Source organism: Prinia subflava, chromosome Z, assembly GCF_021018805.1.
Source record: "Prinia subflava isolate CZ2003 ecotype Zambia chromosome Z, Cam_Psub_1.2, whole genome shotgun sequence".
NCBI classification, from domain to species: Eukaryota; Metazoa; Chordata; class Aves; order Passeriformes; family Cisticolidae; genus Prinia; species Prinia subflava.
Window position 1 is genome coordinate 25,402,154 of NC_086283.1, and position 23,681 is coordinate 25,425,834.

At 44.7% G+C, this 23,681-nt stretch overlaps 1 protein-coding gene across 2 annotated transcripts in view; it reads right to left on the minus strand.

Moving 5' to 3' along the window:
* IL1RAPL2 (interleukin 1 receptor accessory protein like 2) overlaps nt 1-23,681 on the minus strand; it is a 385,745-nt gene that overhangs the window by 277,609 nt on the left and 84,455 nt on the right. Inside the window, exon 1 of one of the 2 annotated variants that reach the window (XM_063423232.1) lies at nt 9,422-9,523. The exons of the other annotated variant lie outside the window; for it this stretch is intronic. The gene's annotated coding sequence lies outside the window, so the exon portion shown is untranslated. Of the gene's footprint in view, nt 1-9,421; nt 9,524-23,681 lie in introns of those variants that run through there. 2 annotated transcript variants of the gene reach the window in all.

Sequence of the window (23,681 nt, forward strand, 5' to 3'; positions counted from 1 at the left end):
TAATTAAAACTCACCTCCCAGAAGAAAAGCATGCTGTGGGTATAAATACAATATATTAATACATACTCTTACCTTTTCCTCCCAGCAGGCCATACTATTTTTAAACTCTCCATAGCTCTGATTATAGCTCTGCTAACAATAAATATTCCATGCTCAGCAGTTCCATAGCAGACACATATAGGTTCCTCTTACTAATGCTCAAGTCCATTAGAAAGTCAACCTCTGTTATTATGTCCAACAGCTACCAATCTATAAGCACTCTAGTCTTTCTGTGAGGTGTTTCTTCCTACTTATACAAACAGCTCAGACATTAATCCCCCCATTTCTCCCCCCATTAATCCCCCCGTTTCTCAGAGCAAAACCCAGCCTTTAGCACTGACTCCCCTCCTCAGTCAGAGATGGCCCCAGTGTGCCCATTTCCCAGCCCAAACCCCAGGGAGCCGCAGCACAGAAAGCCCCAGATGCACACGAAGCCCAGCATGCCTGGTTTGAGCCCTGGGGCAGAGCAGCACCACAAGGCCAATCCAGCAGGAAGGCAGGACCACCTGCTACGTACCCTAATGCACCTCTACCTTCTCTGGCTGCTGCTGCAGGGTGCAGTGACACCTGCCACAGACTTAATCAATATTCATTATTTTCTATTAAAATGGAGTGCAATTGCCTGGTCAAGTTCATTCCTGTTACAGACACAGCTTCAGCAAATTCAATTCCAGTTACATTAGTCAATTGAAATTTGCTTAGCGTGTCTGATCATGCTTTACCTCACACCAGACTTCTCTGTGTTTTAAAAAGGTCTGCCAGAAATAATGTTGCATGTTTACTTTCTTTTCTGTGTTTTTCAGCACTTTGGGTTCCAGGATTTTTTGAGCCATGCATACAGAGAAGAAAAGGCTGGGGAAATTGTGGACTCTTAACTCAAACAAGTTACAAAAAACGATTCTTTATTTTGCTTCCAATATGGCAGCTGACTGGTCGTTTGGTAATATTGTTCCTGTTGTATAAATAAGTTTGTTCTTGACTGAAGTTAAGCATCAAATTCAATAGTAGCTTTGAAAGATGTGTGTCTTCTCAATATTAACAGGCTGAAATTCAGTAGGAAAGTAAAGGCCTTATTATTGTGTCCATTAAATTGTGTTAAACATGAAAAGAAACTGTCCCCACTGTACTTATGTACCTATGGAGCCAAAGTATGAATATATTCAGGCCACACAAGAGATGAAAAACTGCATAAACACTTATGCCCAGTCATCTAACAGCTAAGTGCTTTTTGGAGCTGAGGTCTCAATGTCAAGCCTGAGTTAAACTGACCCCAAACAGCAGCATGGCCATAATCACTCTAAGGATTTGGGTTTGTTCATAATCAACTTAAATTACTGTCTGTTTATCCGGCAAATATTAACTATATATAATCTCCAATTCCTTTGCATATTGAGCTCTAAGAAATATAACTCATTTTAAATTACCTAGGTTACCCAAGCCGATTAAGAGTAACCATGCTCTTTACTTAATAGAATATGTGTCTCATCAGAAGTAATTACATTTTTATCATTACTTTTGGAAGCTCCATTAAACATGGTGACATTTTAATTTTTAAGTCTGCAGTACTGCAGGCTGCCATCCTGTTGTTTTCATGTTAAATTTTTAAACATCCTGGTACACAGCTTTACTGCAGTCAAAGATTTTTGCAAATTTAAGACCACTTCTACCTTTCACCCACCACCACTACCAATCTGTGGCCTTGAAATCTCTATTTTGCAATGTTTGTGTTGAACTTATGAAGCTTCCAGCTGAAACACAGGGAGGCTGCACAGGAGAAAAGAGGTGCTCCGGCAGCCACAGACTGTATTCTGTGCTTGACCCCTCTGGAGCTGGAGATGACCAGGGCAGGTTAAAATCCAAAGAACAGATTTTGCTATATGATACACCAAGGTTGCTTACTGCAACACATGAGGTACAGGAAACGAATCCTGCTTCAGCCTCCTCAGGATTTTGGATCTTGTCTTCACAGCCTGCTGTAGCAGCGAGTCCATGCCCATCAGAAACAACCTCTCCTTTCAAAGCCCTTATGCCTGAGCCTAGGACTGCACAGAAAGCCAAAGTTCAGGTCCAGCTTGCTGCTGCTGCTGTGGGCTCACCCCATGGGTCAAAGAGGCAGATCATGGTGGAAGCAGTGAAGTGGGTGAAGAAGGATCAGCACAAATGATGGCACAAGACACTGGGTTACCACCTGGGCACACCCTAAGATTGAATAGCTGTAATAATGAATCAGAATTTAGTAAGTATCTTCTTTGCAGCCAAAAAGCCAGTAGAAGAATCAGAAGAAAAGAAAGCACTTCCGTCAAAGAAAAGGATCAAAGAATTAGGAGTTTAGGATGGAAAATCAGCACAAAATTTATGTCAGTGGTGTGAAATGAGTTAGTACCCCCCCCCAAAGAACAACTCACAGAGCCACCCACCCAGGCACTTCCAGAGGGCGGGGAATAATATTTAGACATCACTTTTTGATACACTGCTAAGCCAGTGGTGCAGGAACCTGCATTTCATAACCACAAGCTGGACTATACATACCCAGTGCTAAGGCTCACAGGGATAAGCCCTGAACTACAGCAGGCAAAAACAGGCACCTCAAAATTCCAGCTAGTCATGCCCTGCATAACCCAGGCCAGCACATACTTGATAATCTAATGATTACCAAGCCAGGCTAGTTTTTAACAACCTTAAAGCCAGCATTGTAGCTTTGCAGTGTGAGATAAGATGTTCTGGAAAGTGAACTATGAGGGGTTAACTCCACCAAAATCCTGACACAGACGGCACCTGTGTCACACAGGTCAGTGAACATTTTTCTGGCATGATCACTGCTCCCCAGAGCAATGGGAATTTCACTGTAAAATCCACTCATCTTTTTCATCAGGCATGAGAAGATAGTTCTCCACTCCAATATGCTGAGCTCTGTACTTAAAATGAGAAGTGGATGATTAATACCTGTGTGAGAAATACCAAGGTGAAAAACTGAAGAACATTTTGGAAACGTGTGTTTGTTTTTGAGTTGTGATTCCAGGAAATATATTAAAGATGAGTTTTTTGAAGGGATTGCAGCCGAACCCCAAACTAGGCTATTTCCATTTTGGTAAACAGACAGAAATCTCCTCCGGAGTTAATGCCCGAGAGCCTGACTCTGCAAACACCAAAACAAACAGAGAGCACGGCTGAGTGGGCTGAATTGAGAGTTACTGGTGTGAACACAACCCAATCAAACCAGAGCTAAGGGCTTTACATCAGCTCTCAGTTGGGCTCTCCAACCTCTGAATCCCTGGGCATAAACTGGGGCACAAGGTGTGTCCTGCTGCTCCAATGCCCCCCCACAACACCCCCTTGGCAGAGGCAGTTCTCCCATCCCATCTGGCAATCTCCAGCTGCATAAAACCTCTACTAAAAGGCTGAGGGGAGAGACAGGAGCAGCAGTGCTCTCCTGTGCTAATGACCATGAGAGCCTAAAGCCATCGAGAAACTAACTCTTGTTAGACAAACACAGCCAAGCATAAAGCAACCCTGGTCACTAAGTCACCGGTCATAGGTGCCAGTAAATAAAACGAGTTGCAACTTTCCACTTACTGCCATACATCTAGACTGTAAGATGTCATCTGGCATTCCAGTCTGTATCTCATCTACTCAAGGACAAACTGAACCTTCAGTAGCAAAATCACAAAAATTGTAGCTTACTGCATTAGTGCTTTACTTGCTTTACTTAAATAGAGAATTTAATATTGAACTTTTTCTTCTGAAACTGAAATTCTCAACCAGGTAATCAGTATGGCTTCACTTTTATTTGCAATCATTACAAGGAAGAGCTGAAGAGGAAGGTATGAAATAGGCTGTGAAAGTCCAGCAGAATCTCTGGTCAAGTCCAGTTTCTGCAGCTGATGTGTGGTTGGAACCAGGTGCTCCTTAGGAGGTGGGTCTCCAAACAGCCACCTGTCCCAGGTGCTTACATGAGCCCCTGGCAGAGCTCAGCCTCCTGGTACTGGAGCAAGCTATGGGTTCAGCCACCTTCCAAGCTGAAGGGCCTGAAGCAGTGATGGGCCTCTCAGTCAAAGGCAGTATCTCTTTTGGCCTTTGTCTGCACAATACCAGCACATGAAATTCCTTCATCCAGTGAAAAAGCATTTAACTGCCAGAAGTGCTGGTCTTCTGCTAGCAGGGAGCACCTTGGGGCTGCCCCACACAGCTTTATAGGGGAACACCTGTGAGGTACTGACACCCCCAAGGCAAGAGCAGGTCAACCCAATCTGCCCATGCTGCTGACACAGAGGACATGACTGCTCACACGTGTAGAAGTGACTCCAGCCTGAGCTCCCAACTCCAAATCTCCAAAGCCAAGGAGCAGGGATTGCTGCATTTGGCATTTTGTGTCTGGGATGGCCCCAAGGGGCTCATACAAGGGCTGGAGAAATCTAAGCCAGTTTGCATTTTGGGCCCGGGGCTGCCTGATCACCCTTGGTGTCAGGTGGGGAGCTGAAGGAGCCCACTCAGGCAATAACAAATTACATTTTCTTCATATAAGTGCAATGCTGCCTTGCACATGAGTCAGGCTTGTGGAGGATGCTTCAGCTTGGTCTAACAAACAAGCCAGTGTGCAGAAGGTATCAAAACTGGGAGCAACCTTCTGAGGGTTTTGACACTTTTGACAGCAAGCCATAAGAAAAATATTTAGTAGCAATAAACTGCATGTTAAATAAATATCAGTAAAGCTTATAACAGAATTACGGACAAGCAATTCAGCTTCTTCCAAGTCTTGCATACACCAAGGAAAATCTCTCTCAACTATCATAAAAAGCTATCTCATATTTTCATAGTTCATCTATAATATGCTGATTGAGAACGTAACACGTATGGCGCAGGTATTTTGTATAATCAGCTGTAACCTTATCCTCAAGTGTAATGACAAGCAACTAGAACAGCAAGACTAATACTTTAGCTATTTAAATTCAGATTGCCTGGTGTTTATACTAGTATTCCCAGCAGAGAAAGAAAACAAAATATTTGAAACAAACAAGTATCTTCTCTGTAATATTAATCTTCTCTCATAACAGCCCTAGTGGAAAAACAGATTAATCAACAACAGAACAGAAACAGACAGTGAAGCAATTCAGGCACATCACACCTTCAAGAATAAGCAAAAGGCCATCATGTGTGGTGAAATAGTTCACATCTTTAGGAAAAATAGTCCTAACTTCATTAAAGGGTCACTACAGACCCAAGGAAATAAGGATTTAGTAAACATGCAAGTACAATGGTTCAGAAGGAAGTTGTGAGCAAAAGAGAATCACCCTCTGGAAGGGCCCAAAGCAGAGCCCTGTTGGGCAGCCATGGACCCAGGGAACCAGCCCTGCTCCATGGGGACAGGTCATGCTCTGGGGAAACAGCTGTGCTCCCAGGGGACCAAGATCTTGCTTGCACAAATCTGACACATCCAGAGAAGGCCATGGGATGCACAGAGTCACAGAATGGTTGGGGTTACTGTGCCTTTTTAACAGAACTGCCCCTCTGCACAGGGAAACAAAGAAGGTACCAGACATGGTACTTGTAGATCTGCACCAAAAAGCGTCTGGTGATAGCCACAGAACTGGCACCTTCAGAATCAGCTGCTTTTCAGCACTGATTGTAAACACCCAAATGGCCTCAAGACACCAAAGCCAACACTTGTAAAAGTAGGCACTTTCATTCACAGAGATGATGTGGCTGCTTAATAGAGTAGAAAATCTGTCAGAAGATTGCTGCATTCCCTAATAACCATGTCTGTGAAAAGATCTGGTTGAAATCAGCCTCTTAGCAAACCATCAACCACTCTCTTGACAAGGAGCTTGTACAAGTGCAAATGACCATTATGAAACAATAACACTTAAAAAGAGAGTATCAGCAAACAAGTGACTGTTTAAACACAAACAGTTCTCAGCAGCCACAGGAACAATTTTGGGAACAATTCCTTATTCACACACCACAGCTTTGCAGAAAACCAAGGGTACTCCTCTGTTTCAGCTCCCTGCTACTTGACATCTGTAAAACAGCAAAGAGCCAAAAAACATGCAAGGCTGCAAGCAGGTGTAACGTGAAAGTGAAAATATGTCAATGCAAATTAAACATCGATGTCGGGAGGTTTTACAGTTCAGCAGGCCTCCAGATGTTCTGTGTGCACACAGCTGTCTTCACTAATGTTAAAAAGCAAATAATGTTGAAAAGCACACAAACAGAGTTGTTAAGGAGGCCCATTCCCAATCCCAGTGACACTCTATGGTAGAATCAATGCAGCAACAGCAACATGAAGCAGTAATAAGAAACGGTAAAGAAAACAGGAGGAGAGAGTGGAGACATGGAGTGCATTTTTGTAACTGGGGGCAGATGCAGTGACCTAGGTTGTGGATGTGGCTTCTCAGTCTCAATGGATCAGAGGGGCTGATCTACTCAAAAGCAGAGCTGGGAGCAAGGCAGCTTACAGGGTCAGGACTCATATCCTCCAAAAATTCAAGTGCTTCAGGAGAAGAAAAACCTGGTTTAAAGGAAGAGGATATCATATGTCTCTTTGATTATTCATTTCATTGCTTGGATGCTTTAATTTCTTGCTAGGAAGTCATTTCTTGTTTGATTTTCTGCATGATTCCAGGTGGTTGTGCACTGGGTAAAATATCTTCCTGTTTTTCCACCTATCATTTCTGTCCCTTTGAGTTGTACAACTTCTGTCATGCACACACAGTACCAGCCTGTATTCTGAACTCTGGAAAAGGCAACAATTTGGCTTCTGGAATAATCACAAGCATTTTTCCAAAGAAGTAACCATATTTCATCCTGTTCAAAAGCGCAGTGTCTCAGCAGCATAGTACTTTTAAATGACAAAAAAAGCAGCATTCAAACACTGCCAAAAATTGATATTTTATGCCAACATATTCAGAAAGAAACTTACCGTTTTTCAAAGAGAAATTTTAGTGAGAAAAAAAAAAGAAGTTGGACATTATTTGCACTCGTGCAATACTTTGTTCCATCCCATGTTTCTCTAAATATGCAAGTCAAGGAAAAGGAAAGAAAAACCGCATCATTTTTTCATGAAGAGAAGAGTTTTCCCCTCAAGCTGAAGTTTCTTCCTACTTCTTTGTGTTTTGTCAGTTGGCGTAGGAGGCATATTATCCAGGAGTTAGGCACACATTTCCAAAAGGGAGAGAAAACAGACAGGGTAGACAGTCCATCAAGAAAGGAAATATTTAAAGTTTCCAGTGTACGAAACATACCAGATAGAAAAATCACTTTTCTTTAGTCCTGCTGCACTTTTCTCTCCTGGTCCCCCCTTTCCTGTTTATTTATTTTTGAGAGAACAATTGCCTCAGAAACCTGTGGGAGTAATTCCCATCTTGAAGTTAAACCTCTGCTTAGCTATTTCCCTGCACCCAGCCCTTTGTTGATGAGGGGGTTGAAAGTGCTCCTTATGCTTGGCACAGAATTGTTGGGGCCTAAGGAAAAGGAAAGGAAAACCCAACATATTTTGTCACTGAGATTTTTGATAGTGTTATTTGTCCATCACATTCCCACTGAGCTCAAAGCCATCAGCCCCATCTGTGCCCAGCACAGATACTCCCATCAGAGACCTGCAGAATCTGGGGATGTGCACAAGGTAGAAAACACCCAAGCACTGACACTCATCACATTGAGGCCACCTCTGGATACACACCTTCTGTGTAACCTGGGGTCTAACAACATTAAATACCAATAATAAATTGTCAGCCTGAACCTTACGCACGACTGGATTAATAAACCAAACATGCAGGAAGGCAAAGTGAGAACTATGGAAAATATTTCTTTGTTCCCTACGCAAGAGCATTAACTTGATAATTCTTTAGAAATGGAACATAGCTGGCATAATCAAATAAATTATTAGAAGGCATATAAATCATTACTACCTAATATGACTGCAACAAGATTCAATGCAATTTACAGATAAGTATGAGGAATGACTATTGCATTTTACAGAATTAAAACTGGCAAAAGTTCTAAGAAGACGAATGATATAAGATGACCATACATTAATTTGCAAACTAAAAAGGCAGAAGGAAAGCAGAAGACAGATAAGTCTTACTTTTTCAACTATTTTACAACTTGCCCTGAAAAGAAGGATTAATCATAAAGCGGAAATTCTTACATTTAATTAGAGATTGAGTGGGTAGGAATCTGGAGACAGTCTAAAACTGTATGGAAATTCTTATTGCTTTTGGAAATGAGGTGTCCTGAACTGAGACAGGGATGCAAACTTTCAGAAAGCCCAAGTCCAGGCTATTTTATGGATTGCTTCTGCTGGCCCTCGTCATGTACTCTTTACACCCAAAAGGACATTTCATTACAGAACATATCTCTGCTCCCACAGTTAGTCTAGATACCAAAGAGTTGTCTGCATGAGCCTTGCTCCACTTCCTTCAGGGACTGGAATAAATTACAAACAACACCTGGTGCCGAAGCAGGGAATGGGACCAGCAAATAAGGAGTTCACCCCTTTGCACCAGCTGAGCATGGCCTGGGAGAATGGCCTTCTAGCCTTTTCTTTGCCCCTGTTTTTTTCTTTTTATGACACTATGTAAGATCTTTAAACCGTGAATTTCACAGACTTCCACTCACCTCCTGGGTGTCCCTAATGCATAAGATCCATTTGCAGCTGCAGGGTCCTGTCTGCCATCTCCAACAATCCCATCAGCACCAGCTGCAGGAATGTTACAACAGCCTTGGGGCTCAACTTCCCAGCCTCTGCTTTCCCCAGGAGGATGGGAAGGGGGGATATTGCAGTAGAGCTTTCTCAGGCTGCCAAAGAGTTACCAGAAGTTAACTGGCACTTACACAGCATTACCTACTTACTGGGATTAACACTCTGGAAAACCTTTGAGAAAATTGTTCATTCTGCCTAAAAGAACAAACCCAACAGCTTGCACAGTCCCACACCAAGCAGTAAGAATCCATAACACTCATAACCCTCTTGCTACATCCAGATTAGTGCACTCTGCACCTATGGGATCTCTGAAATGCCTTTTGTTGTAGTTTAGATCTTGGATGACCTGCAGTACTGAGCAGAGATTCAAAATCAATGCAAATTTCAACACTCTTCTGCAAGTCTCTGGCCATTATTTCCTGCTCATCTCACCGAAACATTAGTCTTTTGCACTGAAAATCTGAACAGCCTTCAGCCCTTTTCTCTTTTTGCTCCATTGTCAAGAGTAGGACAAGCACAGAGGAAGAGCATGGTAAGAGTCTTCAGTTTTTTAAATCCTGATCTCTTCTTTGGGGTTTCTTATTGCTCTCTAATTTTGACACTGTCAAAAAGCAATCTCAGTTTCTAATCCAAGTTCCACATGGACAACTCACATGCTTAAAAGCAGAGCACACACTTACTTACCTGCTAGGGCAGGGGACAGCACTTCTCATCAGCTGATCTGATGAATTCATTCCCCCAGGAATTGTGACCTCACCATAAACCCTAAACCCTTCCACTTCAAAGGTTCGCTTGGATCCAGTGTCCCCTAACAACAGAACTAACCACAACAGAGCAGCAAAACACGCTGCTGCAATCCTCTTCCAGAAGGGAGGAAGGAATTGAGGGAAAACAGCCTTAATATTAAACAAGTGGTGGTCACAGTGCTTGCTACAGAAATAAAAGTCACTCCTACATCATGGCAATGTGCTATCTATAAAAACTGGCCAGAACCAGCAGGCCAACCCTTGTCTTAGAGGCAATGAGAAGGGCATGCACCCCACCTATGTATGGGAGTGACATGCATACACGCACATACAACCAAGTGAAACATTTTGTACGAAGAGGACATGTACTACTCTGTTAAATGTGAAAAAGATGCATTAAACCATCAGCACGCCTTGCTGCCTACACAGTGTGGACTAAACTGTCATGATACACGTCTCTCTTACTGGAGCCCTGCCATTCCCTTCTCAGAGTCCTCCAGCACTGTTTATATTCAAAGGTCAAAAGTTTTACGTAATTTTGCTGGATCTAATCACAAGTTTGCAAACATTCCCAAAAATCTGGCAGTTACTATCACCAGTTTTAACTGAAGGGCCATCTTTCTGGCTCCACTGTCTCTGTTTTACAAGGTCATTTCCAGTTCTTTGACCTTAAGCCTCACCTGCCATCCCAAATTAAAATACGGGGGAAGACTATCAAGAGACAAGTACATAATTTCAGAGAAAATTCAAAGCCAGAAACTGACAGAGGCTGGAAGAAGCAAAGAGAGGAGGAGATAGATAGCTGTTTCTTTTCTCTGGGCCCCAGTTTCAAAAGCCCCACAGTTTCAAAAGCCCCTCAGTTTCAAAGCAGAATCTTTCAAGTGCCTGTGCTACTGCACTGCCTGTCTCTGTTAGTGACATGTGCAGTCACAGTATTTTAATGGAGCCCAGTTTTTAATGCAGACACTTGTGCTAGGGTCTGGATTTCTGCAGCTGACATGACTCTAGGGAACAGCTTTCATTGCAAATAAAAGCCAGAAAACTGTTTCTTCCCTGACAAGGGTTTTAAGCAAGTAGAATCCACTGTGGCACAGCACGTGCAAATAACGAAGACATGGCTACAAACAAGAATTTCAGGTTGATTACAAATTAAAGTGATGTACAGATACATGCTGTAGGCTCACTCTCCTGCTATTGCTTCACACATCACAACATTTATTGGTGGTGGAATTAACTACACCTTGACAGCTCTTTGGGGAGAAAGGGGTTTATATACATCACAGAATCACAAATCACAGAATCACTAGATGGAACAGACCTTCAAGATTGAGTCCAACCCATGCCCTAACACATCAACTAAACCATGGCACTGAGTGCCACATCCAGCCTTTTTTAAAACACATCCAGGGATGGTGACTCCACTATTTCCCCGGGCAGGCCATTCCAGTACTTTATCACCCTTTCTGTAAAAAACTTTCCTAGTATCCAATCTATATTTCCCTTGGCACAGCTTGAGACCATGTCCTCTTGTTCTCTCAGTTGCTGCCTGGAGAAAGAGACCAACCCCACCTGACTACAATCACCTTTCAGGGAGTAGTAGAAAGTCCTCTGAGTCTCTTCCAGGTTAAACATCCTCAGCTCCCTCAGCCGTTCCTCACATGGTTTGTGTTCCCAGCCCCTCTCCAGCCTCGTTGCCTCCTCTGGATGTGCCTCAAGCATCTCAACATCCTTTCTAAACTGAGGGGCCAGAGCTGGACACAGCACTCGAGGTGTGGCTCATCAGTGCAGGCTACAGGGGAAGAATGACCTCCCTGCTCCTGCTGGCCCCACCATTCCTGATCCAGGCCAGGATTCCCTTGGCCTCCTTGGCCACCAGGGCACACTGCTGGCTCATGTCCAGCTGCTGTCACCAGCACCCCCAGGTCCCTTTCTGCCTGGGCACTGTCCAGCCACACCACCCCCAGCCTTTAACGTTGCAGGGGGTTATTGTGGCCAAAATGCAGGACTTGGCACTTGGACGTATTAAACTTCATCCCATTGGACTCTGCCCATCCATCCAACTGTTCCAGGTCTCTCTGCAGAGCCCTTCTCCCTTCCAACAGATTGACACGCTTCCAGCTTAGTGTCATCTGCAGATTTAGTAATGAAAGACTCAATACCCTCATCCATGTCATCAGTAAAAGCATTAAACAGAGCTGACCCCAGCACAGATCCCTGAGGGACACCACTGGTCACTGGCCCCCAGCTGGATGCAGCACCATCACCATCACCACCACTCTCTGGTCCCACCATCCAGCCAGTTCCTGACCCAGCTGAGAGTGCTCCTGTCCAGGTTGTGGGCTGCCAGCTTTTCCAGGCGTGTGCTGTGGGAGACAGTGCCAAAGGCCTTGCTGAAGTCTAAATTGACAACATCCACAGCCTTCCCTGCATCCACCAGGCAGGTCACCCAGTCATAAAAGGAGATCAGGTTGGTCAAACCCGACCTGCCCCTCCTAAACCCGTGCTGCCTGGGTCTGATACCCTGGCCATCCTGTAGGTGCTGTCTGATGACACTCAGAATAAGCTGCTCCGTTGCCTTACTGGGTACTGGGCTCAGGCTGACTGGCCTGTAATTACCAGGATCCTCCTTCCCACCCTCTTTGTTGATGGGCATCGCATTGGCCAGCTTCCAGTCAACTGGAACCTCACCGGTGAGCCAGGACTGTTGGCAAATGATGGAGAGAAACTTCACAACTCATCTGCCAGCTCCCTCACCACCCTGGGATGGATCCCATCTTGTCACATAGACTTACAAACATCCAAGGGGCTCAGCAGTTCTCTGACTGCCTCCTCCTGGATAACAGGGGGGTCATTCTGCTCCCTGACACCATCCACCAACCCAGGAAGGCAGTCGTCCTGAGGACAAGCCATCTTCCCACTAAAGACTGAGGCAAAGAAGGAGTTAAGCACCTCTGCCTTCTCCTCATCTGCAATTACTAAGTTCTCTCCCACATCTAGTAGAGAACAAATGTTAGTCTTACCCTTCCTTTTACTATTAATATGTTTGCAAAAACATTTTTTATTATCATTTACACAAGTTGCAAAATTCAGTTCAAACTGAGTTTTGGCCTCTCTAATTTTTTTTCCTACATGCCCTGGCAACCCCCTTAAATACTTCCTGAGAGACCTGACCCTCCTTCCAAGGATGATATATCTTAGTTCCTTCAAAAGCTCCTTGTCCATCCAGGCTGGACGCCTGCCTCGTCAACTCATCTTTCAGCACATAGGGAGAGTCTGTTCTTGTGCCCTCAAGATCTCTGCTTTTAAGCACACCTTTTCTGGACTCCTTTGTTTTTAAGGGCTGCTTCCCAAAGAACTCTCTGAATAAGTCTCCTAAATAGTCTACCCTCCAGAAGTCCAATGTAAGACTCTTATTGATGTTCCTCCTGATTTCCTAAATATCGAGAACTCCATAATTTCACAATCACTGTGCCCTAAGAGGCCTCCAACCACCACATCTCCCACCAGCCCATGTCTATTTGCAAACAATAGGTCTAACATAAACCCTCTCCCGGTGGGCTCACTCACCAGCTGCGACGAAAAGTTGTCCTCAATACACTCTAAAAACTTCCTGGACTGTCTCTGCAGCATTTTCTGTTGTGTTAAGTTCCCAGCAAGATTAGGTTAGGTTCTGGCAGGTTAGGTTAAGTTCTGGTAGGTTAAAGTCACCTACAAGAACAAGGACTGGTGATCCTGAAACATTCTCCAGCTGCTTATAGAACAAGTTGTCCACCTCTTCTTCCTGTTTGAGTGGATGATGTCACAGTGGACACGGAAAGAACTACACGAGGACACGCTGGTGAGCAAAGCAGGAAAAAAGGGTGAGTTTATTTACAAAACTCAGTTTTATACATTTCTTATGGGGCTCGTGGATTGGAGGATGGAATTTTACCTCTCAATCCACATTGGTCAAGCTAACTGTCAATCACTTTTCTCCTCTCAGTTAGAAAGATGTAAACAATGAAAGACAGTTAGCAAAACATGGCCATTGTTTATAGTAGAAAGTGTGATAAGGTGAAATTTCTGACTTTAATATGAAGAACATTACAGAAGGCTTAGAAAAGTCTCCAAAACTAGGGTGACAGGATGATAACAGACTCCCAGTAGGATTTCAGCCTTGTTGGCCTTCCCTTTAATTCTTACCCACAGGCATTCAACTTCATTGTCATTAGTTTCACTATCCATGGCATCAAAAGCCTCCCTAATATAAAGGGCCACCCCTCCACCTCTTCTCCTTTTCCTCTCTCTTCTGAAGAGCTTGTAGCCATCCAGTGCAGCTATGTGAGTTGTCCTACCACATTTCTGTGACGGTGACTACATCCCAGCTTTGCTGCTGCACCATGGCTTCCAGCTCCTCATGTTTGTTACTCACACTGTGTGCATTGGTATGCATACACTTCAACTGGGCTACTGATTTCACCCCTAACTCAGGCTTACCACCCTTGGGCCTGCTTCCTGATAGCCCAGCTACATCCCCTTGCCCCTTAAGCCCTCTCAGTGAGTTCCACCAGTTTATGAGCTAAAATCCTTCTGCCCTCAACAGAGAGATTGAGCCCATCCAGTTTCAGCAGGCCAAATGCTGAAAAAGTTGCCCCATGATCAAAGAACCCAAAATTCTGCTGATCACACCAATCCTTAAGCCATTTGTTGATAATGTGGGCTCTCCTATTCCTTTCATAGTTTTTCTCTACCGCCACAGGGGCTGAGCAGAACACTACCTGTGCTGCTCCCCTATCAACCACTTGACCCAGTGCCCTGAAGTCCCTGTTAATTGCCCTGATGCTCCTCTTTTCAGTCTCGTCACTGCCAGCCCTGAGTATCAGCAGTGGGTAATAATCATAGGGCTGAACCAGCCCAGGGAGAGATATCTCAGTGATATCCCTTACATGGGCCCCAGGGAGGCAGCAGACCCTGGGATGGGTCCAGTTGACGTATGGGGCCCTCTGTTCCTTCAGAAGGAAGTCACCCACCCACCACGACTACCCTTCTTTTCTATTTAATGTCAGAGGTGGTGATCTGTCTGACTGATGAAACATAATTGGGAGGCTCACTAGGCAGATTATTTTCTTCTGAGTCATCTGGCTGACCCTCTAGATCCAGGGCCTCATACCTATTCTGAAGTGACACCTGGGTAGGTGGTGGGGGTTAGGAGGAATTTTTATTACCTCCTCGAGTAGGATCCATTTCCACTCCCCCTCATCCACCAGGTGTCCTCCAATTGCCTGACAGTGAGAGGCATGGGAGTCCTCCAATTCCTGGTGGGCCTCCCCCAAGGATGGAAGGGCGGAACTCCACCAGTCTATTTCCTTTTCCCTAATATTCCTTAACATTACTACTTGCTCCCTAAGCTCAGCCACCAGCAAAAGGAGATCATTCACTTGTTCACACTGCAGGCAGGCTTCTTCTGCAATGCCCCGTGGAACCACTGATTGGCTCAAACACTCTGCACAAGAAGGGGTCGGCACAGACACATTTTTCGATGGGATCTCTTTGGTTACATACACTTTCACTAACTGCAGTTTTTGATCATTTAAAAACCATTACCAAAAAATTTTTAAAAAATTTAAAAAAAAAAAAAAAAACCCCACAACCACCAAAACCAAACCCAAAACCAACCAACCAAAATACAACAGAAAACAAACTAAAAACCCCACTAGCAGGAGGAAACTTGCAACCCTGCCTGCTTGCCCTGCCTGGGCGAAATGCTGTGCCACCCTCCCCGAGCCGTGCCATGTCCCTGTTTGCCCACTTCAGGTCACCACACTCCCTAGAGCCCTCTTTTAATGCCTCACCCTGAGCTTGCATGGCTAACGAGAACATCTGTAGCATGGGCCCCTAAATAACCAAGCTCCAGAGTGTGCTGCTTGCTGCTACTCCCCATCAGTGCATCACTAAAGCCCTGAACTAAGCATTTCAGAAAGCAGGATCCAAATCACTGTCCATCTTCTGCCATTCCACAAGAACAAAATCAACAGAGAGGACGGCAGCAATTTGAGAAGTCTTGCATGAAAACTTTAGGCGCGGTACAAGCATCTGGGGGCACAGCACGTCCAAGGAGATAAGCCCTCCCTAGGTAATGATCCCTGTGCAGCAGCAGAGTTTGTATTCACACTTACTCTGAACAAGCCCCAAAACCAGCAGACAAATGGGCCCATTTCCATCTGCCTCTGCTGAGGCCAGGGGAGGATCAACCAACTACATATTACTCGTCTGTATTTTTATAGCACTTGCTGTGTGCTTCTTAAACAGTGAGTAAAACTGAAAAGTCTTTTCAGTTTACATGTGCCTTCCTCCTTACCATTTGCTCACTCAATCCTCAGTCTCCATCTGTGTGGAGCCAACATGCCCACCATGCCTTATGCCCACCTTGCCGCTCATTCACACGCTCTGATGGCGAATTCCCCGAGGAGGTTAGTGCAGCCAGCCCTACTGCACCAGCCAAATCAGCAGTAGAAGGGTGGATTCCCATCTCAGCAGATTAAAAAAAATGTTTAAAAAAAAAAAAGGAAAAAAGAGAAGTCTGGCCAGCTCATGCTAGTTAGCCATGGAAGATAAACATTCTGACAGGATGAGCAACAGCAGCATGGAAAATCAGTGTTAGCAAAGGCAGAAGCTTCTTGCAAATTGTGTTCTTTACTAACTTCTGGATCCATTGGAATGCCATACCTTCTTCAAGTCCCACAGAAACAGCAGCCAGTAGGCTGCCTTAATTTCTATCCAGCAAAACAACACATCTGGGTCCTGAGGACTTAATTGAGAAACCAGGTGTTCAGTGATGTTGTGCCTCATCCCCCTCCCATACTGCCCATAGAGACAGAGGCTGCCAGCTAGGGGAAGGTAGGAGATGACAGTGAAGAACCATCAGCTAGAAACAGCTCACATCCAATTGTTTAAGAGATCCAATGTAAGTTATCTGCAGAGACACCTTGAAAACATTCCACCCAAACACATCCTTCCCAAAACCTGTGGTACTCCACTGAGGACCAAAAGGAGTAATTCAGACCTGACTCCGTGCTACAAATATTCCCAGCACAATTTGCCTGGTTTAACTTTGGGAATTCAACATAAATCTCAACAACTAATTCCCAAACAGAATGTTTTTAGCACGTGGGTGATCTCAAGCATGTGGAATCTTCCGAGAACTTCACAACATCCATATGTCAGATTTTTATATATAGGTGTTCCATACGGCATATGGATTGCATCACTTCACAGCTGCTGATAATAGTTTAAGAAAATAAGGTACAAAAAGCCTGGCTTCCCTACAGCTGAAGTACCACAGCCATTTTTAAAATGTTCATCAAGAAACTGACCACTGTTACAAAGAAATTACCCTCTAAGGAGCCCAGCTCACACCATGGCTAAGGTGCTTCAGCCACTTGGAAGCATTTCTAATTTTTCTCCCAAGTCCCCAAGACAAAACTCTAGACTATAGCATGGGACAGAGATTCTCATTGCCCCACTGAGCAGGGAGGGGAAGCATTCCAGAAGTTATGACCAATCACAGTCTCCATCCTCTTCCATCCCAGGTGTACTTCCATGAGCCAAGGTCAGGCACACCCTGTTCTCTACCCATCCTGAACAACCTGAAGGAAAGAGAATGTCCTTTCTCCTTGTGCCTTCTTGCCCTTGCTGCAAAGAGGGTTTTCCCTCCTGTGTTTGTTTGGCGCAGCCTCATTTATAGTAGCAGAGGGCTACAGAGGTGGCTTCTGTGAGGAGCTGCTGGAAGCTTCCACCACATCCAGCAGAGCCAGTCCCTGATGGCTCTGAGGATGGACCTGCTGCTGGCCCAGTTAGAGAGGCTGGTAACACCTCTCTGATGGCAGATTTAAGAAGAAAATCAAAACAAAGGGGCAGAGATTTTTCTAGCTGGAAAACAGGAGGAAGTGAGAACATGTGAGGGAAACAACATAGAGACAACAAAGTCGGTGGAGAAGGAGGGGCAGGAGGTGCTCCAGGCACGGGAGCCAAAATTCCTCTGCAGGCCGCGTGAGACCATGATGAAGCAGCTGTGCCCCTGCAGCCCATGGGGATCCATGGGGGTGCAGAGATCCACCCACAGTCCATGGGGATCCATGGGGGATGCAGAGACCCACCCAAAGCCCATGAGGATCCATGTGGGATGCAGAGACCCACCCACAGCCCGTGGGGATCCACAAGGAATGCAGAGACCCACCCAAAACCCATGAGGATCCATGTGGGATGCAGAGAACCACCCACAGCCCATGGGGATCCACGGGGGATGCAGAGATCCACGCACAGCCCATGGATCCATGAGGGATGCAGAGATCCATGCTCAGCCCATGTGGGAGGTGCCCACGCCAGAGTGGGTGGATGCCTGAAGGAGGCTGTGATCCAGTGGGAGAGCAGGTGGAGAGAGAGGCCCTGCTCCCAGGCTGGAGCAGCCTGTCCTTGGAGGATTGCATCCTGTGTGAGAATGACCCACATCACAGCAGTTTGGTAAGGACTGCTGCTCATGAGAGTGGACCTACACTGGAGAAGTTCACGGAGAACTGTCTCCCATGGGAGAGACTCCATGGTCTCACAGGGGAAGGACTCCTCTCTCAGAGCAGCAGAATAAAACCTCTGCTGACAAATTGACCAAACCCCCATGCCCTGTCTCCCTGCACTGTTGGTGGGAAAGAGGGAGGAATTGGGGGAAGAAAAGGTGTTTTTAAAGACTTATTTTACTTCTCGTTATCCTCCTCTGATTTTGTTACCCTAAGTTGAGGTAACCCTAAGTTGAGCCTGTTTTGCCATAAGAGTGTTTTCTCCCATTCCCTATCTCAGCTCATGAAGTCTTTGTTAATTTTTTTCTCTCCTCTGCCCAGCTGTGGCAGGGGAGGGTGAGCGAATGACTTTCATGGGTGCCTGGGGTTTGGCTGGTGTCAAACCATGACATTTCCAAACTACACAGAAGACTTTGGCCTTGTCCACATGGTTGGGAACGTTTTTCTAGCACTGTCATCTTCACATATCTCCTGATAAATCACTGCCCTGTTACCAGCATCCCTGGCTCACTCCCTCGCTGTTTTGAACCGAAAACTATTTAATCAACAGGAACTGAACATACATAAAGTTCTATGCCTTGAGAAAATTTTATTTTTGTTATACATCAAAAAGGCATGTTTCTGGTTTGTCAGGCAGGTTTCATTTACACAGGCTTGCAGCACTTGCACACAGCTCATTTTATTCTCAGCTTGCCTCCAGAGTGGCTGTAGGAGTGCATCCATATGGCCAGGGCTTTAGAGCTAAACTGGAAGCACCAAAACAGAGATGCAACTTCGATGCAATTATATGCAGTGATTCGCTTTCTACATTGGCAAGCACACAACAGCTCACTCCTACCACATCCGCAGAGGAACACGTGGTACCACGGGGGTCCGTGGCAAAGCAGTAAGAGCCAGGATCTGCTGCTGCTCTGCTGCTCGCACGGCCTCGGGGGGCTCCACAGACAACAACAGCTTCACAGAGCTCCATCAGCATCACACCTATGCCTGCCAGAGAAATACCTATCACCAGCTTTCTGCAGCCCAAGGGTCATGGGGAAAAATTAAAGATACAGAGCACCTATGGCTTTCTGCCTCTTGACCCTCAGTAAGTGGCCACTGAAACTCTGCTGACTCTTCTTCTCCAGTGATGTCCAAAGACAGCTTGGGTCACTCATCAGGGTCCTCCATGCAGATGTCCACAGCACCCAGCTGTGAGACCCTCACTGTTGACCCAGGATCAACAGGATTCTCCTGTAGGCAGCAAAGAGAGCCAGGCACAGATGACACTGGAAGTTTCCTGAGCTGAAATGACAGGAATGCATTGGTCTGCCTCCAGTCCCTGCACTGAATCCTACCTGCAGAGCATAATTCCTTCAAATGCTCTGAATGCAATAAAAGCTTTCCTATTTTTTAACAGGCTTGCATTTTAAGCCACTTCATACATATATAGATATGTTTGTCTGTGTTTATATATATATCTCAAAACATAAAACAAATTGAATTTCTCAGTGAAGAGTGAAAAATGGAAATACCTAAGACTATTACTCACAAGCCAGTTCATCTCCTCAGAACTTGAAGTTCAAAAATTCACAGTAAGAAGTTTGATAAGCAAATTTAATGACTTTGCGCAGACGTATCTACCTCCTTTTATATTGCCTGTGATCAGATGACAGACACTCCTTGCTAGATATTTTAGATCCTTGCTCATTTGCATGCACTCCAGAATAACCCATTAAAGGCTGCCTGTTCTTGACAAACTTTTGCCTCTGATAAATGGCCAACTCTGCTGGCCTGACTTCATAACAGTCCTTGGTCCTGACAGCTCAACTTAATTAATCTATGTAATTTATTGATCAAGCCCATGGCAAAGGTGTATTCCCCATTAAATAGGATTTTTATCACCCTTAGTTATATGACTAAAGGCCTTCCTAAAAATTGAAATTTAGTTAGTGGCTTCCATGCTCTCCATCCAGAAAGCTACTTAGGAAGAGGAAAATCAAGAGGCTAAAAATGTCTTGGTGATTTTAAATAATGACCAGGCTGGGCTGTAAGTTGAAGTAATTTGCCTTCAACTTACAAGTTTCACCAAAAAATGCAAAGCAATAAGGAATCATTGAAAATCTATTCTGAAGACTGTCTCTTCCACTGGACTGTGTTCTGTTATATTCGTGTCACTTGTAGCAAACCAGACAGTTCTATTTGTGCAAACTGTGACAGTTATTTCACTTGGAAAGTGCAGATTGTTTAGTGCTACAATACTTTGTGGATGACTTATTAATAAAGATCTATTAATAATCTGTAGTTAAAAATCAAACATACAAGGAAGCAAACCATAGGCTGAAGCAGATAAATGAAAGACCAGCATACTCTTTAAATCTAAAATCAACAAATCAGGTTCAGATGAAAAACATTTGGGTAAGTCAATTCCCCTGCTACCTAAGCCCCAAAGTGCCTTTCCCTTTACAATCAAAAAACCAGAAGCTGTTTTAAACTGGCAGGAAATTATAAGCCTAACCAGCCAGATCAGAAAGCTGACATAACACACACCCTACACATTAGCCTTGCTGTCTGCGATACCACAGCTCTCTACAGCCACATCTGTTTGCAGAAAGATGCAAATGAGGTTTAACTCTTGCAACAGTCTAGACACTAGATGATAATCATAACAAATACTGTTTCTGTGCTAATCATGTTTTGTGTTTTTGCTATGAAACCAATTTGTTTAGTGCAGCTTGACTGAACAGATCAGGACAGGTAAACTGGACAAAGGTTAAATCGTCTCGTCATCATCACATACAGTTTAATTGCTAGCTATGAAATAGAAATCCTTTTTAAATAGGATTCTGGCCATATAATTTTGGCATTAATATGCTGGCTACTTCACAACTGTCACTTCATTTTCTTTCTAATATGTTTTTAAACTGGTGGCAAGCAGGATGAAAACATCTTCTATAAATCTGTCCAGCATCTGGAATCACCTGAGTTTTGTGAGCAGCAAGCTGGGGGAGAGGCACCAATTGGCCAATGTCTGTATTTCCAGGTTGTTTTCCATCAGCACGTTTGGATCCACATCTCAGTTTGCTCCAAGAAGGCATCTGCATTCCTGCAGGACCCCTCACCTCTGGCCATGGAGTGAGGCAGGGAGTGCAGCAGCATCACTCTGCGTCAGCCCCCAGAGACACAGTCTGCAGGCAAATTGAGCAGTCTCATCCAGATGGAAAAATCAGATGACAATCTTTTTTTATCCCAGCCTTGAGTCTGTCTAACTCTGGCAGGTAGCAGTCTAGGCTAACACATTATTATGCTTAATTCCTCTCACAGAGCAGAAACCAACTGTTACTATTTCCCCTCACTGTGCAAGTTTTAGGAGGGACAGGTCCGAAGCCACATGGCATTGCCTCTCATCTCCCAGGAGTCGCATGCCGTCCAACACTTTGGCTGCTGCACACACACTTGCCCTGCACAGGGAGAGCTCTGCATGGTGCTTCCCACCAGAAGGGGCCACAGTCCTCAGCTCTGCAATTTTCATTACAGACCCCAGTGGTGGAGCTGCCTGCCCCAGCTTCATCTCTGCCAACAAAGGACAGCCTTGCCCTGACAGCATCAGCAGAGATGCAGGGGAATCCTCCAGTGGAAGAATCCTGCACCCTTGGCCACCCCTGAGCTAAGCCCTCAGCGCCAGCGCTCCGCAGCTCCACCAGTCCCACAGACAGAGGCAGAGCTGGAGCTCCTGCTCACCAAGAGAGGGTGTGCTCATGAGTACGTGTCAGGAAAAGGAGGCACATGCCTCTTGCAAGCAGGTCTCTTTTCAATTTTTCATCTCTGAAGAGCTTTAACCGTATCTCCTAATTAAAACACACACTGTTTTTAGTCTACAGATCCAGATAAAGAGAGCATGGAGTCTGGAAGCTGTTTACACACCACAAATCACATCACAAATATCCAAAAGTGCATTTGACTATCCAGGGGATGGGATTTTCAGCCCTTTGAGGCCACCAAATTACTTCTGACAACAAAGAACATTCTGAAATTAACTTTGAAAGATGTCTCTGTTTTATTAAGATGGAGGAAGCAAAAGATAGTTCATGCTTCTTGGCAGCATTTCTGCCCCTGAGACATGAAGGATTGATTCCTGTAGGACCTCTGCATAGCTTGGGGATGGTGCAAGAGCCTGGAATTGGAGAGTGCCTCATTTACTGTAATTACATTTAAAAGTGGGTAACAGGGCTTGATCTGACAAATGCACAAGGAGAAAAACTGGATGTGATAGCAGAATCTACAGGATCCTGCTTTCCTGAAGGGCCAAAATTAATTGCTCCTTTCCACCCTTTCCCATTTCCCCCAGCCTTTGCTGAAGAAGTTCTGCTTGGACACAAATTATAGGGCAGTACGTGCATCTGTATTCACACACAGCAAATCATATCAGCCATCAGATACTGCCCTGCACTGTTATTCCAGTGGGACCACAATGCACACACAGTGACAGACATGGCCCACAGGTGCATCAAAAAGAGCTGCCCTGCTCCTCCCCTCAGCATACACTTGGACATTCCCAGGCTTGCTTTCCTTAGATACTCCTGCTTGGCAGGGAGAGATTGGTATTTGATGCAGGACTGTCTTTCACTACAGGCTCCCTCCCCAGGGTCAGGAGAAAGTCTCTTTGCCCTGTGCCCATTTAGCAAAGTGGCAAAACAACATCTCTCTCTTATTACAGCACACACAAAGCACAAGTCATTAATTGGCTCTAATCACATTGCTGTAAACATTAACAGTAACCCAGAATTCAAAGACCTGCCTGTTAGATGAAACTCAAAGGGATCTGCAAGACCTAGAGCTGTGCCGCAGGCAAGGTTCATCTTTGACCACAGCCTGCAAGTAGCTCCTGCAGCAGAACCATTTTTCTGGTACTTGCTGAAACACAGACACAGGTTCACACCTGGGAGGAGGGGTTTGGATGAATTTTCCATTGCAAGTTTCTCTTACAGCATACCAAACTCACTTATGCACAACAGAACACAACCCAAACCTAGGAACTGGGGAGACATGCCACTTCTTTGATGTTACCAAATGAGATACAAAATAATAAGCTATAAACAGCTGTAGTTCTGATTCTGCTTCACTGTTTCAAGAGCAAATCTGGGGCAAAGACTACAATGCATCACCACCTGCATCAAATACAAACACGGGAAATTTTTCTGGTATGAAAACTTCTAACCCAAGGAAGAGGATGGAGGTGCTATGCTTAGATCATTATTTCAAAATCTGCTCAAGTTGAAGCTGCCCAAATGTAGGTGGTTTTGTTAAGCAGATCACAGTTTGGTCCAGCCTCTGTTCTCACAGTGGAGTCTGCTTTCTGCTCACAGGCAGCATAAACAATACCTTGGTACCCCAGTGGTATTTAAAGCTACCTAGATCTCTCTATAACTTAGGCAAGTAAGTAAGTCAGGTGGTAGTCAGCTATCAGAAACTCCCCCAGTATTTCAGACAGTCAAGGACATTTTTGCAAGAGTTGTTAAAACTTTTGGTATCCTGAATTCACAGCACTGCAGTGTACCTAAAATTATTAATTTTAATTAAAATGATAAAACTTTCTAAAACAATAGAAACATCCAATTTTTGTAATTAAAGTAATGCAGAAAAATTTGCTTAAATGGTTCCAGAACAAAA